This window comes from Rhinatrema bivittatum, chromosome 1 (genome assembly GCF_901001135.1).
Source record: "Rhinatrema bivittatum chromosome 1, aRhiBiv1.1, whole genome shotgun sequence".
NCBI classification, from domain to species: Eukaryota; Metazoa; Chordata; class Amphibia; order Gymnophiona; family Rhinatrematidae; genus Rhinatrema; species Rhinatrema bivittatum.
The window spans coordinates 578,882,498-578,893,359 of NC_042615.1; the positions used below are offsets into that span (position 1 = coordinate 578,882,498).

The 10,862-nt window shown below is 43.9% G+C and overlaps 1 non-coding gene across 1 annotated transcript; it reads right to left on the minus strand.

Annotated features, from left to right (window-relative positions):
* Positions 1 to 9,493: 9,493 nt before the first annotated feature.
* TRNAI-AAU lies at positions 9,494 to 9,566 on the minus strand. Its single transcript has one exon. It is a non-coding gene; the product is annotated as a tRNA-Ile (tRNA).
* Between the last annotated feature and the right edge of the window lie 1,296 nt (positions 9,567 to 10,862).

Below are 10,862 nucleotides of genomic sequence, written 5' to 3' on the forward strand. Positions count from 1 at the left end.
ACCCCCCCCCCCCCAAAAAAAAAAAACCCCAAACACAACACAAGCACACAAAGCAGATGCTAATTTACTTGCTGGCTGCTAGGGTGTATCAACTGGCAAAACTCTTAACAGACAAAAGGGGCCAAAAAACATATAGGACCTTCTATGGTGGAGTTATTGGGCGTGATGCCGGCTAGCGCAGGACTGGCCCCCCGCCCCTCATTACCGCATTTTTCTAAAGTATCGCAGACCTGCAATACTTTAGAAAATGAGGCCCATAGTTTGCCTCAAAAGCAGCAATCAAATGTATACATGTTATAAGACCAAACAAGCACGGAATGCATTGACATTAGCCAGCTTTAAAGAACTAATTCCAAGCATTTTGCAGGGATACATTTGTGTTCTCCCGGGCCAAGGAAGCCTGCTGAGAATTGCCTGGCTCCCCAGCTAAAAGTTCTCACTCTTTTTCCGAGGATGGATACTTGTGCCTGCAGCAAAAAGGGTCAGGTATGGGCTGAGGTTTTAGCTGGACCGCTGCACACAGTTTATGATATGTACATTCATTTAAAATTAAGGAATTCAAACCAAATCAGGCATTTTCATTTTGGGATATGAATATAAAACCCCTCCTTCCAGGAGCAGGGAGAAGGATAAGCCTGATGCCATTGAAATGAACTGCAGCAGGAAGAAGCAATGTAATGTGACCTACCAGCCAGAAAAGCTTTAGCAAGACTAAAAAGGTTATCAGACCCCTAACGTAAAGGTGGTTAATCCTCTATTGAATCCCCAGATGCCTAGAATGAACTTCTGGAAGAGGTGGTGAAGACATAAATAGTAAACAAATTCAAAATGGCATGGGAAAAAACACTGTGGATCCCTAAAGGTTAGAGGTGAAAATTAAGAAAAGGGTGAATGGGGGGGGGGGAGTAACCAGCATGGAGTGGCAGCTGCTATCCCTAAGAGAAGACACGGGGGGGATTGCTACCCTTAACCAATTAGCTTACATGATTTTGATGCAGCTGCAGCATCGCTCTCCGCTTTGACGGCAGGGGAGATAAAGGGGGATTGGATTCGGACGATAACTAATGCTGGTCCCTAACCTTTACCGTCGATTTGCAGACATTAGGGAAAAAGCGCACCGCTGCTTCTTCAGCCAAGTCCAAAAGCAAAGTACGATCAAGCAGCAGCATTGTATGAATTATCAGGAAGGCTCCTTACCATGCAAAAATGCTGCTAGCAGTAATTTTGTTATGGATTTGACAGTTGCTTGGTTTTGTAATATTACTACCCTTAACATAAGGCTTGGGGTTATCCTGCACCGAGCAGCAGTTACTACCATAAGAAGCTTGCTGGGCAGACTAGATAGACCATTTGGTCTTTTTCTGCCATCATTGGGGTTTCAGAGCAGAAAAAAAATACTAGGTAGGATGAAAGAGCTTCCACTTGTTCTCTTTACATAATCCTTTCTAGGTCTCATCCTTGTGGCTGAGAGGAGGTAATCTTTCCAGGCTGGGTAAAAGTGAGAAACCGATTATGGGCTTCGCCAAGCTGGAATCACTGAACAATGAGCAAGCCATGAGCCCAGTTGAACTGTAAACCCATGCTAAGGAAACTTCTCCCACCAAGGAAGAAAGAGTCAGAACACTGTCTGTGCAGTGATGAAGTAGGGTCCCCAAGTAGGGCAGGACAGTAGTGGCTATTGGGAAGCCTCTTTGGGAAACACAGGAGGAAGACCCTAACACTTGATCAGGGCGTGACGTTGATTTATTTCTTTATTTATTTGATCTATAGCCCAGTTTTTGAGACTTCAAAGTGCAATACATTCAGATTCTGTAGCTAGTTCCCTATCCCCAAAGGTCTTTTAATCTAACTGGGTCATTCATCAAGCCGCGTTAGGGCCTTATGGTGTGATAAATAGGGTTTAATGAGTGTTAGATCTGTGATGTTTATCACATCACACATTAGCATATAAATATGAAAATAAGTATACAAAAGCTAGAAAATTATGCAGTAAAATAATGCATAATAATGCAAAATGTATTTTGCGGTAAAATAATGCATAATAATGCAGGATTTAAAGTGGGAAATAACACCTTTTTTCTGGCGGTAGAGGACAAAAAAAGTTTTTATCGCACCATAGAGGCTGTTATTGCGGATCATAGCTATTATGGCAGCTATTATCATGCACAATAAAATGAGGACTTCTCTCAGACACACCTATAAAGCCCTGCTGGCACAATAAAAACTGCTTTTCTTACTTGCCCTGTCTTCCTAAAGCTACAATGTTAGGGAGAAGTGTACTAGTTGTGGGATACCAGGTGCTTTGGGCTGCTCAACAACCACAAGAAGAATAACTACAAAACAGGCAAGGGAGGTTCAAACACTTCCTAGGGAAGAATTTGCACTGGATCCAGAGCTGCAAGCCCCGCTGGTGGAGTGCCCTGGCCCATGGCAGGGCTTGCCATGCAAGAGGGTACATAGGCAGTAGAGAGAGTACAACTTTAATTAACGAACCACATTCGTTAATTAAAGTTGTACTTTAATTGTACGTAATTACTAGGGATGTGCAGAGCAAAAGTTTATGTTCATAAGTCCATAAGTCGAAAGGGGGGGTCAATTTTGGTCAATATGGACATATGGAGAATTCCATAAGTTGAGTCTATGTCCATACGTGCAAATAAAAATTTAAACCCCTCACCCTCCTTAATCCTCCCCCCCCCCCCCCAAGACTTACCAAAACTCCCTGGTGGTACAGCAGGGAGTCAGGACACCATTTCTGAACTCCTTTGCGAGGAGCACGTGACGTCGTGACGCCGCGTCACTCCGAAGTGACGCCGACGTCACGTGCTCCTCGCAAAGGAGTTCAGAAATGGCGTCCTGACTCCCTGCTGTACCACCAGGGAGTTTTGGTAAGTCTTGGGGGGGGATTAAGGAGGGTGAGGGGTTTAAATTTGTATTTAGGATCAACAATCGCGATTTCCAACTTATTCAACATAGCTATGTTGAATAAGTTGGAAATCCGATCGTTTTCGCCTCATCACTTTTTTAAGTTAAAAAAAAAAAAAGTTGTGTTTTACATTTAAGTTCAAAACGAATGCACACCCCTAGTAATTACTAGGAAACACTTCAGCTCTCAGGCTATCATGGAATTGTACCAAGAACTCAGAGGGGATCTGGATACGTTCACGGAAACTTCCCACGCTATTCCAAGCCTCACCAAATTATTGTGTGCCCTGTTTTTATGTCATCAGCTCCTTGCAAGCAACAGTTGGGGTCATTGGGGGAATGTCACAAATGTCTTTTTCCCACTTTCTAGGCCAGGTCATAACAGCTGTATGTGGCCGCATTAATCGTTACATAAGATTCCCTCATGAAAGGCAGGACTTGCTGGACTTGAAGAGAGGTTTTTATGCCATTGCCAACTTTCCTAAAGTTCTGAGAGCTATTGACTGCACTCAAGTAGTCATCATCCCACCCCATGGTAGGGAGGAGGTCTACTGCAAGAGAAAACTATTGCAAAGCTCTGTATATGACTGATCATTAAAGACTTTCAATTTGTTGACTTTAAGCAAGTGGCTGTTCAAATCTTCCCTCTTGGAGCTGTTAAAATGTCACTTGGCAGCCAAAGCGTTTTTGTGTCCACAGTGCTGGGACCCCCAGGTCAGGTGTGCCTGGTTAGTGCTCTGTCAGCCAGGGTGTCAGCTATGGTTTGTCTTGACCATTACAGGAATACAAGGGTTCAATTGAAGCTGGGGGGCTGTGCATTTTGGCCCAATCCTAGTCACTGTGTCACGTCAGACAAATGTGTATCTCTGGAGGCCATACTGCAGAATAGCTAGGGACATGCACAATCATACCAAGTGGTTGATGTCTTTCTGCAATGATATGTATGGCAGCTGTGACGAACAGCTTCATTGTAAGAGGAGTGCTAGAAATGGGTAGCAATAGCTTAGTTGTGAGTGACATGGACACACTGTGTAGTAACCCCACATGCAGTTTTCCATTCAGGAAGATCACACAGCCTAAGCAACTGCTATAGTGTACATATAGTGTCAAAGTAAAAGGCCGTATGGACTTTGGGTTTGGAAACAGCCTTTTAAGGCTCATGTCAAGCTAGAGCTTAGCTTCTAGTGTGTAATAGCATGCTGGGGGTTGGCAGCTATATCACAAAGTCACAGTGGTGTGAGTGATGCAGCTATTCTCTCTTTGCTACAGGAGATTTGGGATATGGTAACAAGACCTGACTTTTCATACCTGTCACTATTCCCAACATGCTGGTGGAGATGAGGTACAATGAGGCCTTATGTTCTACCCTCTGTGTCATAGAATGCACCTATGGAGTTATCAAAAGTAGATTTTGCTGCTTGGACAAGACAGGGGGAGTTTTAATGTATGCCTCATGGAGAGTAGCTGAGTATATCCATAGTCTGGCTTTATGGTATGGCATCCCAGTAGACATCGCTCCAGATCTACTTGAGGAAACCTTATATCCCCCTGTAGAAGCCAGAGAGACAACAAGGATTGGCATCCAGCTTCAACAAATTATTATATGATGCTACTTTGCCTGTTAGTTGCCATCTAGTCCTTACCCTTTTCGTGGAAAAGAGCCCAGCAGAGTGGTTCTAGCTGGTCTCATTTCTAACTTTCTTTTACTCACAGGTCCTCTGTCTGGGTCAGTGCATAACAGAAACCTCTTAGGCCTAGTTAGGCAACATCATGATAATGGAGCAATAGGAGCAATAGACAGTAGTAGACAAAGTATACCTAACACCAAACAGATGTGGCTGGCCTAATATATTCATAGTGATTACCAATCCAAAAGAGTCATGTCTCACTATAGCATTTGTGTAGGATTGCCAACAGCGGGTACATAGCTTGCCATAGCTTGCGCCTTCTTGCTTGCCTCAGCTATGCCTTTGTCTCTGTCCTAGCCCTCACATGTGGGCTAGTTGGTGGCATACTTATGATAGAATACCAGCAAGGCCTAGGACAAGGAGTCAAATGCTCTATAAGTCAAAGAAATCACAAGTTGCTCAAATGCTTCAAGGCACAGCCTGAAGCTACAAGTTAATAGTTAAAATCATGAATCACAGACTCAACATGTTACGACCAGATTCCCTAGCAGACATCTGTGTGCATTTGAATATATCCACATGTACTTCGGATGCATAGTGTCCTGCAAAGATGCAGCTGTCAGCACTGCCTCAGCTATTTCTGAAGCAGTGCTAACATTGGAGTCCTTACCTAGCAGGCCTTGACAAGCAGCCTTTTGGGAAGCACATGTCAAATATCATGGCAATCCCAAACTTCTCACAGGTCATTGCAAGCTAGCATATTTCATAAGTATTGCACACAACCATGAACAGCTGGGCCCTTCTTCACCTAGATAAGCAATCAGTCAGCTCTCATGTACAGATGGTGAGGGCCTTGGCCCTTGGACTTAAATTGTTGGTTATGTTATCTGCTCAAGGAGGCTATACAAGGATGCTGGCCAGACTATCTAAAGGCTAGATAGAGTATAGGATGATATTATGCCTTCACATGTTGAAAATCACTAGGGATGTGAATCGTTTTTATGACGATGTAAAATATCGTCCGATATTTTTAAAATCGTCATTAATCAGTAAAGAGTGCGAAACAATAGGAATTTCCCCGATTTATCGTAAAAAATTGTTAATCGTCTTAGTGCGCACTAATGGGAGTTAGTGCACGCTAACAGGAAGTTAGTGCGCACTACCCATTGTTAGTGCGTGCTAACAGAAAATGATACTAATTTGACATTTTTTGGGCAATTTAGGAACGAATATGTATTCCTATTGGTTGCCCTCTTATTGATGTTACCAAGGTTCCCACTGACGTGATGGTTTAATATATGGGGGATGGGAAATGGAAACAGGTGGTAGCTTGACAAAAAAAGTAATGTGATCAGTCATTTGACTAGAACTTGTTTGTTTATTATTTTTGTTACCACGCACTGGCACATGAAATGCTACTAGTGCATGTTTTGAACTTGCCAATTCCTGTGCATTTTAGAAAGGTGGTCCTGGAATTATATATGCATTATACACACTTTGAATAATCCAATCCTGCTTGCTTTAATTTGAGATGTATATGGTAATTGGTAAGTGTATTTTTGAATTGGCCAGTATGTTTACTTTCCCTCCTACTTTTACTCACTAGCTAAGCTTTATAAGAAGGGCTTCTCTGCTTGTGTGTTGCTTTTGTTTGGTGTGAGGAGAGGAGAAACATCAGCTCTTTATTCAATCTACTAGATCTATTATATCAACCTACTCAATTTTTTATTGATTTATTATATCAGTGAATTAATCATTAATTACTAGGTGGTGGTGAATGTCTGATACACTAGGCTACTAGCCTAGTGTCACTGTCTGGCTAGGCTAATGGCATTTAGCAGAATTAGTAGCAGTACTGCAGCATTATATTCAAGCCTAGGTAGGCAGGCAGTGCACCACTCCAGCAGTCACATCAGTGCTTCCTGTGCAGTAGTGCAGCATTATATATTATCGATCAATCAGTATTAGCTGCAGCTGGTGATTGATTGATACTAAAATATCAGTCTAACTACTAAACTAGTGTGTCGTCTTACTGCTGTGCCAGTGTGTTGGCGCTGGACTTGCACTTGAGCCTTAAATTTATAAATCAATTGTTTGTTAGTAGCGCTAGTATATTAAGTATAATACTTATTAAGGAATAGCCTAGTATCACTGGCTAGTGGCTGGCTACTAGCCAGTGAGCCACTAGTCAGATTACTAGTCACACAGTGACCTGTCACTTGACTATATATCCTATCCTCTGTCCTGTGCTCTGGCTGGGGCTATTATACTAGCTGCTTAAGTTTAAAAAGTAAAATACAACACAACATTACTCAACTACTCACTGGCTGCTGTGCCAGTTTACATTGTTGGCGCTGGACTTGAGTCTGCTTGGCTGGCGGTTATAATTTATAAATCACTCAGTATCAGTAGCGCTATTAAGGGGTAGTGGCTGGCTAGTGGCTACTAGCTCACTGGCTGGCTAGTGGCTACTAGTAGCCAGCCAGTGAGCCACTAGTCAGATTACTGGTCACTCAGTAACGTCACTGACTGACGAAGTCACTCACTATATCCTTCCTTATATTTTATATTATCTTATCTATTAGGTGCTGCTATTACTAGTGTCAGTACACTGCTGTGCCAGCTTACTTGTTGGTACTGGACTGGACTGGACTTGCAGCTTGACTGAGCCTGGTTGGTGGGCCAGTGGCCACTGGTTATAAAATCACCTATACAGCACTAGTATAATTAATTTCCTGTGCTCTGGGGCTGCTATAATAGTATTACCTGCTAAAACCATAAAGTTTTAAAATGTTTGGTGGTAACAAGAAGAGTGCTACTGGAAAGAGAAGTCCAGTCCCTAGAAAAACACTGCGATTTGATAAGAATGATACCCCTTCCAATACAGCTAATGTAGAAGTGCAAGGTAACTTGCAGGACAGGGAAGAAGCAAAATCAGGAAAATGTGAAGGAAAGGTGAAAGTCAAATCTGTGCAGCTGCAGCACACTTTATTGTTAGATGAAGTGCTAGAGAAAGTCTTGAATAAAGAATCAGAGGACTCTGAGGAGGAGGATGACGATGTTGATGATGATCAGGGTTTTTGGGCTATTAAAAATTCAGAAGAGGAGGAGGAGAAGAAAACCACCAATGTCAATGTACTATCAGATGGTAGTAATAATGATGATGGTAGTCCGATTGCAAAAACCACTGTCAGTGCCAGTATCATCCTCTAGGGATGTGCAGAGGGACACCATACGTTGCATTCGTGATTCGGATTCGTCGGGGAGCAGATACGTTGCATTCGGCCATATGGCACCCCGATACGTTAATACGGCAATTTCTATTCGTGTCCCAGCTAAAATTAAAATTAACTACAACCCCCCCCCACCCTCCTGACCCCCCCAAGACTTACCAAAACTCCCTGGTGGTCCAGCAGGGAGTCCGGGAGCCATCCCCTGCACTCTCACACCCTCGGTACTGGTTTCATCATGGCGCCGATAGCCTTTGTCACAGGGGCTACCGGTGCCATTGGTCAGCCCCTGTCACATGGTCATCGGCGCCATCTTGTGCTTCCTACCATGTGACGGGGCTGACCAATGGCACCGGTAGCCCCTGTGACATAGTATGGGCAAAGGCTATCGGCGCCATTTTGAGTACTGGCATCGGAGAGCCGGAGTGCAGGAGGTCGCTCCGGGACCCCTGTTGGACCCCCAGGGACTTTTGGCCAGTGTGGGGGGGCCTCCTGAGCCCCCACAAGACTTTCCAAAAGTCCAGTGGGGGTCCAGGAGTGACAACCTGCATGCCGGTTGTCCGATGCCAGTACTCAAAATGGTGCCGATCGCCTTTGCCCTCACTATGTCACAGGTACCGACGGTCGGCCCCTGTGACATAGTGAGGGCAAAGGCGATCTGCTGCCAGTATTCAAAATGGCGCCATCTTTATGAGTGGCAGAGACGACCTGAGAACGGGAGATCGCTCCTGGGACCACTACTAGACGACCAGGTAATTTTAAAATGTTTTGGGGGGATCGGGAGGGTGGGGGAAGCTAAGGGGTCATTTTTAAAGGGTCGGGTGGGTTTTTTTTTTATCGGGCCATCGGCGCCATTTTGAGTGGCAGCCAAAATGGCGCCGATGGACCGAGAGCGGGAGATCGGTCCCCGCGCCCCCACTGGACCACCAGGTACTCATAAAAAGTTTTGGGTGGGGTTTGGGAGGGTGGGGGAAGGTAAGGGATTAGTTTTATAGGATCAGGGTGGGTTTAGGGGTTGTTTTGGTGTGCTGGTTTTCCCCGCCCTCCCCCCTCCCCCGATTTACGATTTTTCACAATAAATCGGGGGAATTTCTATTGTATCGCAACTCTTAATGATTTTTGACGATTTAAAAAATATCTGACAATTTTTTTTAAATCGTCAAAAAAAGATTCACATCCCTACTAAGTATCACCTCGATTAAATAGGTCTTTGAGCACCACAGCAATGCTATCAACACACCCACTGTTATCGTGACGTGTTATAAAGATCGAGGCTGTGTTATGCTTAAGTCCTGATTGCTTACCTCCTATCTCAACCTGAAGGTGACAGAGCGAGCCAGAGATGCAGGACATGGTTCTTTCAGCTCTTATCTCTGATGTGTACGTTGTGTCTCTACTTGTGTTTCTTAATCAGCTTTCGCACATTATTACGTCATATTTGGTTACTAGGGTTCGATGTTTTCTTTCATGTGTAATATTTGAAATATTTCTTGAAATCTTAAAAAGCGCTTTAACATCCACAGTTGTATATTAAGGAATTGAGATGGTTTGCAAGAATGAATGCAAAATGCCTGTGATGATAGGCACTTCACGCCTTTGGATTAGGGAGGGCTGCATATGCTCTAGAATGTTACTCGGGGCACGTCTGTCCCCAGACAGGTGAAGACTGTGAGGAGGCAGAACATTAAAAGTAGTATGAAAATTAGGAACTGTTTCTGCCTGGTTTTGAACCAGGGACCTTTGGTGTATTAGGTGAATGTGATAACCACTACACTACAGAAACACAGGGAGGTGTAGCTATGCTGGCTACTTTCTAATAAAAAGATTGTCTGACAGGGTCATGGCTGTATGAGATTCAGGAAGCATTATCCTTGGGTAAAATTCATTTACCTGCTTGTGTTTTATATTTGCAGTTGAAATGCAGAGATCGTGCTGGATTACCGCCAACTTGCACTCCAACTAGGTTTGTCAGTAGAGGACGGTTAAAGGTAGTGCCCCCTCCCTCTCCCAACACCACCTGTACTGCACAGGTGGAGATCGTCCCAAGCTTGCTTTCAGTTGTCAGAATGACCGAGTGGTCTAAGGTGCCAGACTCCCGCCTTCTTGATACCCTGTGCTGGGTGTTCTGTTCTCCTGATGGAAGGATGGGTTCAAATTCCACTTCTGACATGCTCACCCTATACCTTAGAACTTCAGGCTTATTTTTTCAATGCATTTTAGTTTCTAATTGAAAAAGCAGACATGACAAGCTTTGTCACACCGATGGTCAATCAAGGGCAGTTTCCTGATCCCCGATTTCAAACGGATATTCACCAGCAACCGTGAATTTTACAACAATGACACCAACTTAGGTACCAGACCCTGCCAGAAACCCAGATGCCAATACTGTCCACAGATTAAGCCAGACAACACCATCACAGGACCCAACATCATCAACTACAACATCCGGCCCCTTTCATTGCTCTTCCTCCAATGTGATACATGCCTTGTCACTCTGATGTCTATATAGGACAAACAAGTCAATCTATAAGGAAAAGAATACATGGACATAAATCTGTCATGAGAAATGGCAACCTTCAGAAACCAGTATCAGAACATTTCAACCTTCCAGGACATTCGCTATCTGACCTTGAAGTAGCTATTCTCCTGCAGAGAAACTTCAAAGGAGCACTCCAGGGTGTAACTGCTGAACTGGAGCTCATTAACAAAATTAACAGCATCACCCTGGGTCTGACATAGACAATGGCCTCATGACTCATCACAGCTCTCTGTGAACTTAACCCCAGCTGCCTTTTCACACTTACCTCAGTTATCAATAGGCTACACTATGATGCTATTAACACACTCTCCACATTATTTCCTGACTAACCCAGTGCTTTCTCTCTGTTCCCCATATATTTTATCCATCTCATTCTAAAGAGTATTCATTTAGGAGCAGAGGTGTATATCACAGCACAGCCATGACTCTTCAATGGTCTCTTCTGTTGCTGACTTCAGGAGGGCTAACAGAATGAATCAACATAAACAGTAAACTCAGGATCAACCGAGAAGGAAGCAGAGATCGCAAGCAGGTGATTTC